The following is a 19512-nucleotide window of genomic DNA, read 5'->3' on the forward strand; positions in this document are numbered from 1 at the left end:
CACCTTTTGGCACATCAAGCTCTAAGCACACACCTGGAGGATGCAGGAATTGATCCTGCTATCTCCCACATGCAAAGCAAGCGCTGTACCATACAAGCCAACCCCCCTCGCTGGGACTTATGCCTCGGCGTCACCTAGTGCCGCTTGTTCCCCTCTTACCGGGCACAGTTCACTGCCCTTCGTCTGCAAGGCAGTCGTGTAATTGCAGCTTTCTTGACTTATTGATGAAGGTCTGACTGGACGAGCGAATGGCGCCTCTCCCCATCCTCAAGCTCGCTGACAGATTGAAATGGAAAGTGCTGCTGTGGCTCGTTGGTCTAGTGGTATGATTCTCGCTTAGGGTGTGAGAGGTCCCGGGTTCAACTCCCGGACGAGCCCTCATGTGCTCTTTTCCTCCTCTTCCACAAGACTGGGAACTGATATCCACATCACTTCGCAGCGTCTGCTTATGGCAAATGATGGAATGTGACTAATGACTGAACGAGCCTGGTGAATTCTCATCACGTGGCACAATGAGAGCGTGCAGTCAGCTGTCCAAGGCGGCAACCTCATTGCTCGTTCAAAAGAACACGTACTGAAAACTCATCACCACTGTGTCGTAGATGAGCACCGCGATCGCTTGTTGTCATGTGTCCTTACTTGGGAAATGCAGAAGCAAAAACTGCCCTCTCTCAGCCACCGAAACGTGTGCGGCTCGCCTTGCGCTCTCTGCGCCTCACATATTTGTCGAGCTGTCTGCTCTTCTTTCTGTTGAAGTAATCAAGTTACGGGGCGTCCTGCAGCCTATGATGTTCTCACTGAGAGCTTTCAAGATTTGAAGGAAAACTACGAGCTTGATGGCTCAAGTCGAACGAATGTGATTGTTAAGCAATCGATGATCAAAAGCACGTCTTCTAACAATTCGTGAGAGTATTATCAGCACTGTTTTCACTCGGATATACTTTTCACTTGCTAAGCTGACAAATTGGACGAGAAAATGCCGGAGACGCACTCAGTGCAGACTGAGGTTGGGAAGAAGGTGTGGCCCTTCAACGCTTGACAACTGAAGGACATTCTCTCCGCAACGGAGGAGCACCTGTCAGAAGTCGCAGAAGCTAAACAAGAGCACCGGGCTTCCGGAGATCCAAACTCAGACCTGGAGGATGCGGGCATCGATCCCGCTACCTCTTGCATGCTAAGCAAGCGCTCTACCATTTGAGCTAATCCCCCTCGCTTCATGCTTCTCGGCATCATGTCTTACCGCCTCTGCCCCTCTTACCGGGCACCGCCCACTGCCCTTGGTCTGCAAGGCAGTCCTTTCAAGTGCGATGACGACGCTGAGACCTTCGTTGCCTATTGTACGAGCTGAACTTTTGTGCTCATCAATTCAACGCTCTTTCCATCAACTCATCTTGTCTTTTGACGCTTCGTGTTTTGCGCTCCTTTGACTATCGGCATATCGGGTGACTGCAAACACTGAAGTTCTTGCTTACGGAGTGTGGAACATTGTTTTCAAGTGATCGCTGTTCTGTCATGTTGACGCCGAGTGAATCTTTCTTTGGCAACATGGGCAGGCTGACAGCAGTGCGAGCGAAAGTAATGGCAAATTTCTTGACTTATTTCTGAATGTGAATGTTCTTTAGAAAAGGGATGCGGCGTTGCTTCTCGCCCGTGTAAAGGTCACGCATTCCAGACGTGGTTATGAGCGAACAGTTGCCGCAAGTGTTTGAAAAGAGCAAGAGAGGAAGTGGCCCTGCCCTGTGTGAGGATCAAACTCAGGCCCTTCAGATGACGAGACTGACGCACTACCAATTACGCCAACAAGCCCAGCTGCAGTACACACACCGGAAAGTTTGCCTCACATGGATTTCAGTCGCCCGTTCCCTAATCTTTAGACGCCCTCTGCTGAATGTTGCATTTGCCTTTTGATCTCACCGATACATTTTTGGTCTGTTTCTGTTGCGAGTCCGTCTTTCAGATCTCACCTAGCACAAGTCTCTGTGGCTGAAGTGGCCTCTCTGCTTCAGCATCGTGCCCTCACTCAGCCATTAAAAATGTCACTCGGACTTCTGACATGCTGACATGAAATGTCAAGAGAGAGGGGCGGAGTGACGCTTAAGCCAGAGAGAAGATGAAAAGGGGGCGTGGCTGCGAAACGCTTGACAGCTGCACGATGCTCTCCATGTAAGGCGGGACCACAGGCTAAAGGACACCTTTCGGCACATCAAGCTCTAAGCACACACCTGGAGGATGCGGGAATTGATTCTGCTATCTCCCACATGCAAAGCAAGCGCTGTACCATACAAGCCAACCCCCCTCGCTGGGACTTATGCCTCGGCGTCACCTAGTGCCGCTTGTTCCCCTCTTACCGGGCACAGTTCACTGCCCTTCGTCTGCAAGGCAGTCGTGTAATTGCAGCTTTCTTGACTTATTGATGAAGGTCTGACTGGACGAGCGAATGGCGCCTCTCCCCATCCTCAAGCTCGCTGACAGATTGAAATGAAAAGTGCTGCTGTGGCTCGTTGGTCTAGTGGTATGATTCTCGCTTAGGGTGTGAGAGGTCCCGGGTTCAACTCCCGGATGAGCCCTCGTGTGCTCTTTTCCTCCTCTTCCACAAGACTGGGAACTGATATCCACATCACTTCGCAGCGTCTGCTTATGGCAAACGATGGAATGTGACTAATGACTGAACGAGCCTGGTGAATTCTCATCACGTGGCACAATGAGAGCGTGCAGTCAGCTGTCCAAGGCGGCAACCTCATTGCTCGTTCAAAAGAACACGTACTGAAAACTCATCACCACTGTGTCGTAGATGAGCACCGCGATCGCTTGTTGTCATGCGTCCTTACTTGGGAAATGCAGAAGCAAAAACTGCCCTCTCTCAGCCACCGAAACGTGTGCGGCTTGCCTTGCGCTCTCTGCGCCTCACATATTTGTCGAGCTGTCTGCTCTTCTTTCTGTTGAAGTAATCAAGTTACGGGGCGTCCTGCAGCCTATGATGTTCTCACTGAGAGCTTTCAAGATTTGAAGGAAAACTACGAGCTTGATGGCTCAAGTCGAACGAATGTGATTGTTAAGCAATCGATGATCAAAAGCACGTCTTCTAACAATTCGTGAGAGTATTATCAGCACTGTTTTCACTCGGATATACTTTTCACTTGCTAAGCTGACAAATTGGACGAGAAAATGCCGGAGACGCACTCAGTGCAGACTGAGGTTGGGATGGAGGTGTGGCCCTTCAACGCTTGACAACTGAAGGACATTCTCTCCGCAACGGAGGAGCACCTGTCAGAAGTCGCAGAAGCTAAACAAGAGCACCGGGCTTCCGGAGATCCAAACTCAGACCTGGAGGATGCGGGCATCGATCCCGCTACCTCTTGCATGCTAAGCAAGCGCTCTACCATTTGAGCTAATCCCCCTCGCTTCATGCTTCTTGGCATCATGTCTTACAGTATTTGTCGCATTTTGAACATGTGCACACAGCGGTCCCCCGGGTTCCAGTTAGTGCGTAATTACGCATCGATGAAAAACGAAATTAGCTCACTGAAAGTTTGATGTAGAGAATTTGGAAATTTCCACAAGTTGTGGTCTTTAAAATGCATTTGGTTTGAAGACGTTCTGTGCTTCCATTGTGAAGATATGGACAAAACAATATTTGAGCGTGGTAAAAAAAAGTCATAAAAATGACAAAGTGAATGCTGAGAAAGCATTCACAATGCATTTTATACACAAATCAAGTGTTTTTGTAACTCGCGGAATTTCGCGGAAGCACTACAGGCGTGCCAAAATCGTTTTCGAACTTCAAGCTAATTTTACCCCGGTCTTAGAGAAAGGACTGCCTTTCACTTCTCTGTGTTTTCTTTCACAGCGCTGTGCACTTTTTCATTGCTCTCACTTTCAGAGCCTCTGCACAGCACACGACTCGACATCAGGAAGCACATTGAAGTGAAATCAGAAAGCACTGCGACATGCACTGTGCAGATCCCGCCACACTAAGAGGTGAGTGGGTCTGTTCGATCACAGCGCTAGGCGAATCCCCAAACAGTGTGCGTGGTAACAAAAAAAGCTGCTTTGTTTTGAACTGGGGACATTCCACATGTGAAGCTAACGTGATAGCCACTACACTATGGAAACGGTGGGAAATTGTGCCCAGTGGCCCAGTGCTGAGCTTCGCCAATGCTATTCAGGGGCTATTCAGGGGCCAATGCTATTCGATGTGAATTGAATGCTATTCAACTCGCCAATGCTATTCAGGGGTGGAAAAGGGTGGAGCCGAGTGTGTCTTTTGTTCAAAGACACCCCCATCTCAGAGCCGGAAGTACAGGCCTTCCTCCCGCAGGTCCACAAAGATGTTATTTTTTAAGAAGATCCTGCGAAAGTCGGCCATCTGCCTCTCAGCCCTGCAGTAGGCCAGGCTGAGAGAAAAGCAGTCCTTCACCCTGGCAATGTACAGCCTGACAAGGTCTGGCTTCAGGCCATTGTACATCATGAGGTTCCTCCTCTCCCAGACAGCTGTCCTCGCTAGGCTGAGGAGGAGGTTCACTAAAATGGCGTTAACCCCAACCCTCAGACCCGCGGTACCCAAAGAGGAACAGCTCTTTCCAGGGCACCCCGTCAAGAACAGCTCCTCGAACAGAGCGAAACAGGCCATCCAGCAGATACGTCAAGTACGCCCTGGCTCGAGCTGGGGGAAGATCTTACCCCAGAACACCTCTGAGACCGGCACTCTGAAGCGTTTCGCCACCATCAGCCTGTAGAACATGCTGGTGGTGCACCCCAGGAGGTCCACCCCATGGTCCCCCCACTTCACCCTCAGCTCTGGCCAGGCCGGGCCTGCTGCCCCGTCTTGTAGATGGAGCTTCTCCAGCCAACTGTCCGGGAGACCGAGTTTGAGCTGCTCATAATCCTGACGGATCTTACTGACAGGCAGCTCGTCGTCGACCTCTCGCACAGCGTCGACAATAGCCTGGGTGGGACAGAAATCCGTCCTTTACTTCATAAAAAGATCCTTGACCTTGGATATGCCAGCCTCGTAGAGCTGCCAATTTAATTGGCCCTCATCTTAATGAGCTTCTCCTTCCACAGGAGAAGCCCAGTGGCCTGCTCATCAGCGTTAATGTAGATGCCAAGGACCTTCAGGTGACCCGTCTCAACCCTGAAAGGGTAGCCGAAGAGCGGGGCAAGGTCTGCCCTCCCCACCGGCATGACCTCAGACTTCTCCAAGTTTACCTTGGCGCCCGAGGCAGCGCAGTAGGCCTGCACCACCTCCAAAATGGCTGAGATCTCCGCCACCTCTGCCAACGTCAGTGTGGTGTCGTCAGCATATTGGTATATCAACGAGGTGCCGGTGCCCCCAGGCAAGGTCACTGGAAAGAAGCTCGTGAGGGAACCATTCACCTTGACACAGCTCACGATCCCCTTGTACACGAGCCTCACCCTGGAGATGAAGGCCTCGCCAAAGCCAAAGCTCTTCAAGACCTCAAACAGGAAGGAATGCTCCACCCTGTCAAAGGCCTTCTCCTGGTCCAGTTTCAGGATGTATCCACCCCTCGGCTGCTCCCGCATAAGGTCCACAACATCTCTGATGGAGCACACCGTGTCCGCAATGTCTCTCCACTTGAGGCAGTAGGTCTGCGAAGGCGACAGGATCCTGGGCAGAACCTTCCCGAGCCTGAGGGAGAGAACACGAGTTAGGATCTTATAGTCCGTGTTCAACAGGCTGATCGGGTGAAACTTTTTCAAAAGGGAGGGATCCCCCTGCTTTTTGTAGACAAGAGAGATCACCCCCCTTCTCATAGATGGGGTCAGAGCGCCGGTCCTGGCAATCTCCTGGAACAACTCCAGAAGGAGGGGCCCCAGAGACTGCTGGAAGTGTCTGTAGAGCTTGGAGGAGAGCCCGTCCCACCCAGGGCTCTTGTTAGGAGACGAGCCCCGAAGTGCTTCAAGCACTTCCTCCAAGCTCAGTGCACTGTCACAGAGCTCACGATCGCTCTGTGACAGGCGGGTACTCACCTCAGCCAGCATGGCCCGGGTCTGCTGCTCATCCACCCCTTCGCACTATAAAAAGAAAACACCTCATTCCTAACGGCCTCGGGGGCAGGGAGCCGCACACCGTCCTCTCCCACCAGCTCCTCAATGAAGGAGCTGCGCTGCCTCTCCTGCTCCAGGCCGAAAAAGAACCTCGTGCTCTTCTCGCCCTCTGCCAGATACTGGGCTCTGCTGCGCACCCTGGCTCCTCTCCACTTCTCCTCCTCCAGGGCTTGCAGCTCACCCCTCAGCTCCAGCAAGAGCTCGCAGCCCCCGCCGTGATCTGCCAGGAGCCCGAGCTCTGAGGTGATCCGAGCCCGAAGCTCTCTCTCCCGCCTGGCCTTCTCCCGCCCCTGGGACAGGCCATACGAGATACTGAACTCTTTGATCCCGTACTTGAGATTATCCCACCTGACCAGCTTTTCTGACCTATACAGGGGACACTGCAGCTGCTGCCGGATTAGGTCTTCTATGCCCTGACAGAATGAAGCCTCCCCCAGGAGCGCGTTATTAAAGCACCAGGGGCAGGGGCCCCGGTCCTCCTGTGCCCCTGCTACAGAGAAGTGAAGCACAGCATGGTCGCTCAGGGTCGTGAACACATAGCGCATACGGCTCAGGCACGGGAAGAGACTCATGTGCCCCAGCAACAGGTCGATCCGGCTCTGTCTCAAGACACCTTCAACGACCTGCCGCCGAAAAAAGTCCCTCCGAGCACCATAAGCCTGACACCACGCATCCACGAACCCGTGAGCCTCCGCACTGTGCTCCAGGAAGCTGCGAGCAGCGCTGCTCTTAAAGGTCATCCCAACCGCGACATTGAGCGCACTCAGTGCACAGTTAAAATCTCCGACGACCAGCCCTGGCTGCTTGAAGAAGGCGAGCCGCTCAGCTTCCCCATTGGGGGCGTAGATGTTGCTCAGCAGCACGGACTGTCCCAGAAACCCGAGACAGACCTGCAGGAGCCGGCCGTCCGTGTCGCGGTGCAGGAGCCTTACGCTCTCGTACACTCCCCTCCTCACCAGCACGGCCACCCCCCTCCTGCACAGGCTGGAGGCATTGCTGTAAAACAGCTCCCAGTCCCACTGTGCTCGCACCTCTTGGACACACTCCTCGTCCCAGAAGGTCTCCTGGAGGCAGACAACATCCGTCCGCCCCAGCAGAGCTAACACTGCCCCGAGCTTCGCTCTGTCCCTCAGCCCGTTGGCATTTAAAGAGGCGAAAGATGCCATCACGTATATGGCCAGGAAAGAGTGAAGTTAATTCTCCGGCCCGCACAACAGTTTCCCCGCCCTTTCTGCCACATTCTCATTGCCAACACTTGCTGCTTCCTCCCCACCTCCTGTCTCCGCCACCGCAGAGACATCAAGGATGGGTCTGCGGACAACTCTTGAACTGGGATTGAGGTTGGGCTGAGGCCTGACGTGGTGCCACTGGATCCCGGCCTTCGAGGGCCCAGGCGGTTGTACCCCGGCTCGCCCACTCCTCTCCCCCTCCTCCCTGTCCTCCCTCTCCACCCCATCCATCTCCACCACCTCTCCTTCCCCCTCCATCTTCATGCCCTGTAATTCCCCCTCCTCTGTCCCTGCCCCATCCATCTCCAGACACCCATCCTCCATTCCTTCTTCCACCACTTCCCCTACCTCTCCTCCCACGACCATATCCAACTCCCCTTCCACAGTCTCTGCCAACGGTGCCTGACCGAGTATTGAAGAGGCTCCCTCACCAGGCAGGGCAGTGTCTTGTGGCCGCTGCAGGGCAACCGGGCGCTTCCCCTCAGGCTCCTCTGGGTCCTCGGGCGTCTTTTCGTCTGGGCCTATGTCCACCTTGCCAGGGTCTTTTCGCCGTTGCCGCTGCCGCTTGGTCACACGCCTCGCAGCAGCGCCTTTGCTGACCCCAGCAGGCTTCTCATGCCTGGACCCAGAAGAGGGCCCTGCTGGCTCACTGGTAAGCTTGGGAACCGCTGACGGTGATGGTGGTGGTGGTGCTGGTGCCGTCGCCTCCTCCCTCTGCCTCTCTCCCTGCACAGGCTGGGGTGTCAAAAGCCCACTGGTACGCTGAGGGGCCGCCTCTGGTGGTGGTGGTGCCCGTAGGATCTCAGCTGCACCACCCTGCACTGCCACATGTTGTGGAGCAACCTCCCTCTGCTTCTCTTGCGGCACAGAGTGGGATGCAGCAGGATTGTTAGGGCAACGGGGCGCCCCTGCTGGTGGAGATGCTGGCTGGTCCCCGGCTCCTTTCTGCTGCGCTGTACCCAGGATTGGAGGGGCCTCCCACTGCCTCTCCCCCATCACCGGCTGGGGCGTTGCTGGCTCACTGGGGTCCTGGGGCGCCGCTGCTGGCAACTCTCCATGCTCAGCTGCAGCGGCCACTCGTAGTCCATCTTCAACCACCTCGGCGTTGCGGGCAGCTGCTCCTGCTCCGGCTGGATCTTCCGGCTCCGGCGCGGTTGCCGGGCTGTCTGCACTCATAGCAGAGGAACTCGGGGCAGTCCTTGGCAATGTGCCCCGAGTCCAGGCAGACATGACAGACCCTTTGTTGCTGGTCGTGGAGGACCCTGAAGTACTGCCCCCCCTCTGCCGTGGCGAAGCGGGTGCTGTATGGCAACGAGGCTACATGCCATCAGCAATGGTGGTCCCAGGGTAGTGGCGCATCCTGATGTCCGAAATCACTCTCACCCCCCAGCTACTCAGCTTCTCCTTGATAGTCTCGTCTGAGATATATGCCGGGAGGTGGAGGAAGGAAACCACTACCTCCTTCTGCTCCAGCCAGCGGCAGGGTCCGCGTGTTCTTTTGAGTACAGAGTCAGTTCAAACTCTTTTGGCGTCTGGGGGCGGCAGGCAAAAAGAGAGCCCTCCCCACAGACGCCATGCACCGCTGCAATAATAGCACCCGCAGATGGTTTCTCCACACCGCTCACATCCACCACAACAGTATGCGCCCTTGCAAAAACCCGCCGGGGGGGTCGATCCGAATTCATCATCCTTCTCTTTCCTACACCACTCTCCTCCTCCACTACAATAACATTCTCTGCCTCCATGTCTTTTCCTTCCATTAAAACACAAACAGGACTCAGAAAGCAACAAAAAAGCAACAACAAAAAACCAAAAGTCTCTCCCCTCCCCAAACAGCGCTAGGCTGAAGGGGAGGGCTTCAAAAATCAACCAAAAATTCACAAAAAACCACAAAAATTCACAAAAAACAAAGTCTTACTTGAGACAAACAAATGCTCTATTCCTCTCCTTCTTCCTGCTCTCACGCTGACCACGGCCCCTGTGACGTCAGAGGGCCTGCTCAAGGGGGTGTGGCCGTAAGCGAGAGCAGGGCTCAATGGCACCTTTCTTATAGAGAGGACAGCTCCGTCACCTCTTTTACGACGCTGCTTTTTTCCCTTGCGTTTTTCTCTTCTTCCCACGTTCTCTCTCTTCACTGCCTTCGTCCCCACTCTATTTCACTTCAGTCTTTCACTTGTAGCGGCAATGCTTGTTAATAAGACAGAATTAAGTGTTGCTGTGCTTTCCCAAATGAGGCCCCATCTCTCTGTTCATCTATGTAGTGCAGCCAATGAGAAGCTATTCATGCAGGCTGATTTAAAGATGTTTTCTATTGATAAGAGACAGCTCCCAAATGGGGATGCACTTAGCTAAGACTGGCTATCATGATCAATGGTCATCCATTGGCGCCTATCTGTCTAGGGAGTGCCAGATGGACATCTGGACTGCATTCCTAAGTGTCAGGAGTAAGTGACTCATATCTCACCTTGATCAACCAATCAGGGACTGGTAGGGCTGAGTAACCCACGTGGGTCTCTGATGCCAACGAAACTTTCAGCCAATGAACAAGCTGAAGTTCCTCCAGGTAAAAACAGGCAACACAGAACTATTCAAAGGAGAACTCCAGGGGTGCGAGACAGTTCCAGGGCAGGACAGCCCAGGTGCAGAAAGGCTCCCAAGGGCAGGACATTCTCACAGCGCGCCTCCTGACCATCCTGAGACTCAGCCCGGACAACCACGGAACGGCCAGTGTGTCAGAGTGCCAGAACTTTCCTCTATTCTAAGAGTCTAGAGCGGAGGTTACCAGAGAGTAACCAGAGGATCCACACGAGGTTAGCACCAGCAGCAAGCCTCGTGAACAGGTCAGAACTGTGGACAGCTGAATCACTATTCAGAACTAGCGCTTCATCAGGAACGAACCGGTATTCTTCCTCACCTGCTGGGACCCACACTCATCTTTTCTCCTGTGCACAAACTTTGCTAGTTAAAGCCAACACTAACTAGCCGGTCAGTGAGCATCAGCAGCGCACCGTCGCAAGCCACACAGCACAGCCTGGCACGGAGCCAGAGAGCCCGCAGGATATCTACATCCCCAGAGATTGGATGAGCATTCAACTGCACTGCATCACAGCTCGAGAATTCAATTGTTATTCCAACCAGTTGATATCAATTTAATTCCTAAGAGTTATGTACTTGTTTTGAGTATCTAATGTAGAAGTTATAACCAAGTTCATTTACGAAACGGTCTAAATGAATGATATACTGAACGTATGTCCTCTTGATATATGTAACTCTTCGTAACTGATTGAATATATACCTTTTGGAACAAGTAATAGGTTTATTCCATGCTGAAAAAAAGAAGAAAGAGAACACAACGTTTCGGCCGTGGAGCCTTCTTCAGGTGTGAGAGACAGGGCAGTAGGCAAAGGTAAAGTAGCGGGAGAACAAAGGTTGAGAGGGAGGAGGAGTGAGAGGCGGGAGCAGGGGACAGAAAGAGAGGCCAATCAAGAGGTGTGAAGTCAGAATGGGTGCAGAGAGGTGTGAAATGAAACTTCCAATGAATGGAGAAAATTTAAAAGAACAGTAATCTGTCGTTATGGGAAGGGAGAATGTGTGATCCTAGCTGCAGAATAATTTTAGTTTCGGTGGTCTTTCTGATGTATGAGTTCGGAAAACCGATTAGAGTGGTCGTGGCCGTCAGAGGTGAAATGAGAAACAATGGGCTTGGAGAGATCTTTAATCTTCACAGCCCTGACGTGTTCTCTGAAGCGGTCTCCGAGTCTCCTTCCTGTTTCCCCAATGTAGATGGCTGGGCATTTACTGCAAGAGATACAGTAAATAAGGTTGCTGGAGGTACAAGATGCTGTCTGGGTGATCCGGAATTGTCCTGAGGGGCCTTGAATGAGTGTGGTGGTGGCTGTGTACTTGCAGGTGATACAGCGAGCTCTTTTGCAAGGGAAAGTGCCTGGTGTGGATGGTTGCTGAGGGCGGTCAAGGGAGCTGTGGACAAGGAGGTTACGCAGATTAGGTGGTCGGCGATATGAGATGATAGGGCGATCAGAAAAGAGGGCCCCAATGGAGGGATCATCCTGTAGGATGGAAAAGTTCTGGTTAATGGTCCTGGGGATAGGAAGTGTGTTAGGGTGGTAAGGAAGCACCAAAGGAATGCGGTTGTTACGGCGGGAGTTCCTGATCGGGTTGATGGTCCGGGGGGTGTTTTTGGCTCGGGCAAGGGCCCTGTCAATCACACTGCTGGGGTATCCTCTGTTGATAAAAAATGAGTACATTTCGAGGGCTTGGTTTTCGAAGTCGATGTCGTCGCTGCATAATCGTCGTAACCTAAGGAACTGTGAAAAAGGAAGAGAGTTTTTAGTGTGGTTGGGGTGAAATGAGCTGTACAGGAGGTAGCTGTGTGAATCCGTGGGTTTGTAATAAACTGAAGTGGACAGTCGGGGGTAGTTGATAGACAAGTGGATGTCTAGAAACGGAAGAGTGGTGGAAGAAATGTTAACCGTATATTTGAGGGACGGGTGGAAGTTGGTGAAATGGTGCAGGAAGAATTCAAGCTGATCGTTGGAGCATGTGGCGGCACCGACGCAGTCATCGATATATCGTTTGTAGAGGTCAGGGACATAGCCAGTGTAGGAAGCGAAGAAGCGTTCTTCTACCCAGCCGACAAAAATGTTGGCATAGCTGGGTCCCATTCTGGTGCCCATGGCAACTCCACTGACCTGTTGGTAAAAAAGATTATTGAAAGAGAATGCGTTCAGTGTGAGGACCAGTTCTGCAAGGCGTACCAGGGTGTGGGTGGGTGGATCAAGCACTGTGCGTTTGTCCAGCGTGTGCTTGAGGGCTATAAGGCCGTCATTATGGGGAATGACGGTGTACAGAGATGTGATGTCCATGGTAAAAATGTGGCATTCGGTACCCTGAAATTGGAAATCATTGAAAAGTTGGAGCGCGTGGTTGGTGTCTTTGATGTATGAGGGAAGATCTTCAACCAGCGGTCTCATGAGGCTGTCGAGAAAGGCTGAGATGTAAGTAGTTGGACAGTTACATGCTGATACGATGGGGCGTCCAGGGGTGTCCGGTTTGTGGATTTTGGGGAGGAGGTAAAATTGAGATACCTGTGGGTGTTCCATGATGAGCCGGCTCACCTCCTGGGCGAGCTCGTTGCTGCTGATAAGAAGGGAAATGGTGGATACCACTTCCTTTTGGTAGTCAGTGGTAGGGTCCTGTTGGAGAGGGAGGTAGGCAGAAGTGTCAGTTAGTTGTCTAGAGGCTTCAAAGATATATAGATCTTTACGCCACACCACAACAGCACCTCCTTTGTCCGCTGGTTTGATGACGATATCATCCCTGTTGCGGAGAGACTGGACCGCCTGATTTTCTCCTTGGGTGAGGTTAGACCTATGTTTACTGGGTATAGAGAGTGCCTTGGGAGCTTGATTAGTGCATTGGTTGATGAAATAATCAACTGGTGGAAAACGGCCAGAGGTTTTCTGTTCTTTTAAATTTTCTCCATTCATTGGAAGTTTCATTTCACACCTCTCTGCACCCATTCTGACTTCACACCTCTTGATTAGCCTCTCTTTCTGTCCCCTGCTCCCGCCTCTCACTCCTCCTCCCTCCCAACCTTTGTTCTCCCGCTACTTTACCTTTGCCTACTGCCCTGTCTCTCTCACACCTGAAGAAGGCTCCACGGCCGAAACGTTGTGTTCTCTTTCTTCTTTTTTTCAGCATGGAATAAACCTATTACTTGTTCCTTTGCAGCCTATGCATGCTGACGCAGCTACCCACCTGAACTATATACCTTTTGTATTCTGATAACCCTCTCGATAAGATCTGTTAGGTTTACATGCATATTTTATGTATAAATATTTTATGTATAAATATTTTATTAATAAATATTTCCTCGTGTATTAGTACCTGTGTGAATGCGTTGTTTGAGTTATATCGCATGGTTGGATTCTAAGGCCATTAAAAGAATCATTTTATTATTTACTGCTACAATTAATAATTGTCCCAGTAAATGCCCAAACCCTACAGACCTGGTGCCTCGTGAGAGCACACTACAACTGTATTATTATTATTATTATTATTATTATTATTATTATTATTATTATTATTATTGAGAGACAGGCTCACTGTCTGTTCCTCAGGCTGGGACAGGAGATCACACACTGTATTTTTATTATTGAGAGACAGGCTCACTGTTCCTCAGGGTGGGACAGGAGATGACATACTGAATTATTATTATTGAGAGACAGGCTCACTGTATGTATTTTTATTACTGAGAGAGAGGTTCACTGTCTGTTCCTAATGCTGGGAAAGGAGATCACACACTGCATTATTATTATTGAGAGACAAGCTCACTGTTCCTCAGGCTGGGACAGGAGATCACACTGTATTATTATTATTGAGAGTCTGGCTCACTGTTCCCCAGGCTGGGAGAGGAGGTCACACACTGTATTATTATTATTGAGAGACAGGCTAACTGTCTGTTCCTCAGGCTGGGACAGGAGATCACACACTGTATTTTTATTATTGAGAGACAGGCTCACTGTTCCTCAGGCTGGGACAGGAGATCACACTGTATTATTATTACTGAGAGACAAGCTCACTGTTCCTCTGGCTGGGAGAGGAGGTCACACACTGTATTATTATTATTGAGAGACAGGCTCACTGTCTGTTCCTCAGGCTAGGACAGGAAGTCACACACTGTATTATTATTATTATTGAGAGACAGGCTCACTGTCTGTTCCTCACGCTGGGACAGGAGATCACACATTGTATTAATATTATTGAGAGACAGGCTCACTGTTCCTCAGGCTGGGACAGTAGATCACACTGTATTATTATTATTGAGAGACAGGCTCACTGTCTGTTCCTCAGGCTGGGACAGGAGATCACACACTGTATTATTATTATCGAGAGACAGGCTCACTGTATGTATTTTTATTACTGAGAGAGAGGTTCACTGTCTGTTCCTAATGCTGGGAAAGGAGATCACACATTGTATTAATATTATTGAGAGACAGGCTCACTGTTCCTCAGGCTGGGACAGGAGATCACACACTGTATTTTTATTATTGAGAGACAGGCTCACTGTTCCTCAGGGTGGGACAGGAGATCACACTGTATTATTATTATTGAGAGACAGGCTCACTGTCTGTTCCTCAGGCTGGGACAGGAGATCACACACTGTATTATTATTATCGAGAGACCTGCTCTTTCCTGACTGTTCCTTAGGCTGGGACAGGAGATCATAATCTGCTTTATTATTATTGAGAGACTGGCTCACTCCTGTCTGTTCCTCAGGTTGGGACAGGAGATCACACACTGTATTATTATTGAGAGACGGGCTGACTGTCTGTTCCTCAGGCTGGAACAGTGGATCACATACTATATTATTATAACTGAGAGACAGGCTCACTTTCTATTCCCCAGACTGGGACAGAAGATCACACACTGTATTATTATTGATAGACAAGCTCACTGTCTGTTCCTCATGCTGGGACAGGAGATCACACACTGTATTATTTTTATTGAGAGACAGGCTCACTGTCTCTTCCTCAGGCTGGGACAGGAGGTCACACACTGTATTATTATTATTATCGAGAGACAGGCTCACTGTATGTATTTTTATTACTGAGAGAGAGGTTCACTGTCTGTTCCTAATGCTGGGAAAGGAGATCACACATTGTATTAATATTATTGAGAGACAGGCTCACTGTTCCTCAGGCTGGGACAGGAGATCACACACTGTATTTTTATTATTGAGAGACAGGCTCACTGTTCCTCAGGGTGGGACAGGAGATGACATACTGAATTATTATTATTGAGAGACAGGCTCACTGTATGTATTTTTATTACTGAGAGAGAGGTTCACTGTCTGTTCCTAATGCTGGGAAAGGAGATCACACACTGCATTATTATTATTGAGAGACAAGCTCACTGTTCCTCAGGCTGGGACAGGAGATCACACTGTATTATTATTATTGAGAGTCTGGCTCACTGTTCCCCAGGCTGGGAGAGGAGGTCACACACTGTATTATTATTATTGAGAGACAGGCTAACTGTCTGTTCCTCAGGCTGGGACAGGAGATCACACACTGTATTTTTGTTATTGAGAGACAGGCTCACTGTTCCTCAGGCTGGGACAGGAGATCACACTGTATTATTATTACTGAGAGACAAGCTCACTGTTCCTCTGGCTGGGAGAGGAGGTCACACACTGTATTATTATTATTGAGAGACAGGCTCACTGTCTGTTCCTCAGGCTAGGACAGGAAGTCACACACTGTATTATTATTATTATTGAGAGACAGGCTCACTGTCTGTTCCTCACGCTGGGACAGGAGATCACACATTGTATTAATATTATTGAGAGACAGGCTCACTGTTCCTCAGGCTGGGACAGTAGATCACACTGTATTATTATTATTGAGAGACAGGCTCACTGTCTGTTCCTCAGGCTGGGACAGGAGATCACACACTGTATTATTATTATCGAGAGACCTGCTCTTTCCTGACTGTTCCTTAGGCTGGGACAGGAGATCATAATCTGCTTTATTATTATTGAGAGACTGGCTCACTCCTGTCTGTTCCTCAGGTTGGGACAGGAGATCACACACTGTATTATTATTGAGAGACGGGCTGACTGTCTGTTCCTCAGGCTGGAACAGTGGATCACATACTATATTATTATAACTGAGAGACAGGCTCACTTTCTATTCCCCAGACTGGGACAGAAGATCACACACTGTATTATTATTGATAGACAAGCTCACTGTCTGTTCCTCATGCTGGGACAGGAGATCACACACTGTATTATTTTTATTGAGAGACAGGCTCACTGTCTCTTCCTCAGGCTGGGACAGGAGGTCACACACTGTATTATTATTATTATTGAGAGACAGGTTCACTGTCTGTTCCTCAGGCTGGGACAGGAGATCACACACTGTATTATTATTATTGATAGACAGGCTCACTGTTCCTCAGGCTGGGACAGGAGATCACACTTTATTATTATTATTATTATTGAGAGACAGGCTCACTGTCTGTTCCTCATGCTGGGACAGGAGATCACACTCTGTATTATTATTATTGAGAGATAGGTTCACTGTCTGTTCCTCCGACTGGGACAGGAGATCACACGGTTTATTAATATTATTGTTGAGAGACATGCTCACTGTCTGTTCCTCTGGCTTTGGCAGGAAATGACACACTGTATTATTAGTAATGAGAGACAGGCTCAGTGTTCCTCATGCTGGGACAGGAGATCAAAAACTGTATTATTATTATTGAGAGACAGGCTCACTGTCTGTTCCTCAGATTTGGACAGGAGATCACACACTGTATTATTATTATCGAGAGACTTGCTCTTTCTTGACTGTTCCTTAGGCTGGGACAGGAGATGATAATCTGCTTTATTATTATTGAGAGACTGGCTCACTCCTGTCTGTTCCTCAAGATGGGACAGTGGATCACACACTATATTATTATTACTGAGAGACAGGCTCACTTTCAATTCCCCAGACTGGGACAGAAGATCACACACTGTATTATTATTATTGAGAGACAGGCTCACTGTCTGTTCCCCAGGCTGGGACAGGAGATCACACAGTTTATTAATATTATTGTTGAGAGACATGATCACTGTCTGTTCCTCAGACTGGGACAGGATATTCCACACTGGATTATTATTATTGAGAGACAGGATCACTGTCTGTTCCTCAGGCTAAGACAGGAGATCACACACTGGATTATTATTATTGAGAGACAGGTTTAGTGTCTGTTCCCCAGGCTGGGACAGGAGATCAAAAACTGTTTTATTATTATTGAGAGACAGGCTCACTGTCTGTTCCACAGGCTGGGACAGGAGATCACACAGTTTATTTATATTATTGTTGAGAGACATGTTCACTGTCCGTTCCTCTGGCTGGGGCAGGAAATGACAGACTGTATTATTATTATTGAGAGACAGGCTCGCTGTCTGCTCCTCAGGCTGGGACAGGAAGTCACACACTGTATTATTATTATTGAGAGACTGGCTCACTCCTGTCTGTTCCTCAGGTTGGGACAGGAGATCACACACCATATTATTATTATTGAGAGACGGGCTGACTGTCTGTTCCTCAGGCTGGGACAGTGGATCACACGACGTTGCGCTGCTGATGCTCTCTGAAGACCGGCTAGTTAGTTTTGGCTGAAACTAGCGAAGTTTGTGCACAGGAGAAAAGATGACTGTGGGTCCCAGCAGGTCAGGAAGAAGACCAGTTCGTTCCTGATGAAGCGATAGTTCTGAATAGTGATTCAGCTGTCCACAGTTCCGACCTGTTCACGAGGCCTGCTGCTGGTGCTAACCTCGGGTGGATCGTTTGGTTACTCTCTGGCAACCTCCGCTCTCGACTCTTAGAACAAAGCAAAGTTCTGGCACTCGGACACACTGGCCATTCCGTGGTTGTCCAGGCTGAGTCTCAGGATGGTCAGGAGGCGCGCTGCGAGAATGTTCTGCCCTTGGGAGCCTTTCTGCTCCTGGGCCGTCCCGCCCTGGAATTGTCTCACAGCCCTGGAATTCTCCTTTGAATTCCCTTTAGAATAGTCTTGGAGTTCTTTGTTGCCTGTTTTTACCTGGAGGAACTTCAGCTCGTTCATTGGATGAAAGTTTCATGGGCATCAGAGACCCACGTGGGTTACTCGGCCCTACCAGTCCCTGATTGGTTGATCAAGGTGAGATATGAGTCACTTACTCCTGACACTTAGGAATGCAGTCCAGATGTCCATCTGGCACTCCCTAGACAGATAGGCGCCAATGGATGCCCATTGATCATAATAGCCATACTTAGCTAAATGCATCCCCATTTGGGAGCTGTCCCTTATCAAAAGAAAACATCTTTAAATCAGCCTGCCTGAATAGCTTCTCTGTGGCTGCACCACAGAGATGAAGAGAGAGATGGGGCCTCATTTGGGAAAGCACAGCAACACTTAATTCTGTCTTATTAACAAGCATTGCCGCTACAATTAGTAGGAAGAAAGATACAATATTTTGAAAATGTAATATGTTTTAAAGGATTAAAGGGAAAAGAAATACTTTATATACGCAAACTAATTCTACTGAGCTCCTCTAAACAATATCGCCTGAAGAATTGTCAAAGCACAGTGTATCAATTTGGGTGACAGTGGGGGAAAAGGATCACAACATTGAAAACCACAAGGCTTATTTTCAACAACAAAATTTGTGCTTGATAATATTTGACAAAAAAATGAATATTACACGCACGGAAATCAATATTTACCATTAGGGTAGAATGCAGCATAGAACAGTTTGATAGAAGGTTAGTGTAACTCTATAGTGCATCACAGAGGCTGGTCTCTTCCCCTCATTATGCAGGCTGACTTGTTCACAGTGAACTGTCCTCCAGCGATAGTCAGCTGTAATCACTGATGCAGACATGATGTTAATACTCTGACAGCATCTTGGCTGATTTGGTTTAAGTGTTTTCCTATTAAACAGGAGATTCTGCGTTCAAATCCCAGCAGTGTCTTTCTTCTTGTCTTGTCTTACAAAATGTATCACTATGGATGATTACATGCAGCTTGATTTTGTTTAATCCAAGTTTTCATTCCCTTTCTGATGGCTCTCTACAGTAATTTTTAAAAGTACTAATCGGGATGGATTACTGTACATATCCTCAGTAAAGGGGAATATATAAGTAGTGACTATCCAAATTGCATTTTTGTGTGAAACACATTTCAGAAAATCAAAAACCAATTTTCAAAACTCACAATAACAAGACAAAGGCAAAACATAAGTTCACTTGCACTTTATGCATATTTACCACAACCTTGCCTTCTGATCATAAAAAAGTCTTAATTTTAATATAGCAGTTTTAAATGGGACATTCAGAACATGGCATATGAGAATATATGGTTAACCGAGGATGAGCAAAGGATGATCGCACTTTCTGCTTATTGCTATGAACCTACCCCTGGTTATAAAAATGTCTCAAAATTCTGACACTGAGGTGTGAGACACAATGTAACAGGCTCTCATAATCCCGAAATACAAGAAATTTTACTGTAGCGTTTTATAAATTTGACCCTGTGAACATTGTATGTCCCTCCATCCTCATTACCAAAACATCTCAATGTCCTGACACTATGTACTTTTGTAATTACAACAATTCACTGTTTCATTTATGAGTTGTGACATTGTGAACATGGCATGTTA

At 49.1% G+C, this 19512-nt stretch overlaps 4 non-coding genes across 4 annotated transcripts; 2 read left to right on the forward strand and 2 right to left on the reverse strand.

The window, feature by feature from the left end:
- The first annotated feature begins 306 nt into the window (after positions 1 to 306).
- trnap-agg (transfer RNA proline (anticodon AGG)) lies at positions 307 to 378 on the forward strand. Its single transcript has one exon. It is a non-coding gene; the product is annotated as a tRNA-Pro (tRNA).
- Positions 379 to 1136: 758 nt separating this feature from the next.
- Positions 1137 to 1209, reverse strand: trnaa-agc (transfer RNA alanine (anticodon AGC)). The gene has a single exon. It is a non-coding gene; the product is annotated as a tRNA-Ala (tRNA).
- A 1286-nt stretch (positions 1210 to 2495) lies between these two features.
- trnap-agg (transfer RNA proline (anticodon AGG)) lies at positions 2496 to 2567 on the forward strand. The gene has a single exon. It is a non-coding gene; the product is annotated as a tRNA-Pro (tRNA).
- Positions 2568 to 3325: 758 nt separating this feature from the next.
- trnaa-agc (transfer RNA alanine (anticodon AGC)) lies at positions 3326 to 3398 on the reverse strand. Its single transcript has one exon. It is a non-coding gene; the product is annotated as a tRNA-Ala (tRNA).
- Between the last annotated feature and the right edge of the window lie 16114 nt (positions 3399 to 19512).

Source organism: Lepisosteus platostomus, chromosome 5 (assembly GCF_059453375.1).
Source record: "Lepisosteus platostomus isolate fLepPlt1 chromosome 5, fLepPlt1.hap1, whole genome shotgun sequence".
Classification (NCBI taxonomy): domain Eukaryota; kingdom Metazoa; phylum Chordata; class Actinopteri; order Semionotiformes; family Lepisosteidae; genus Lepisosteus; species Lepisosteus platostomus.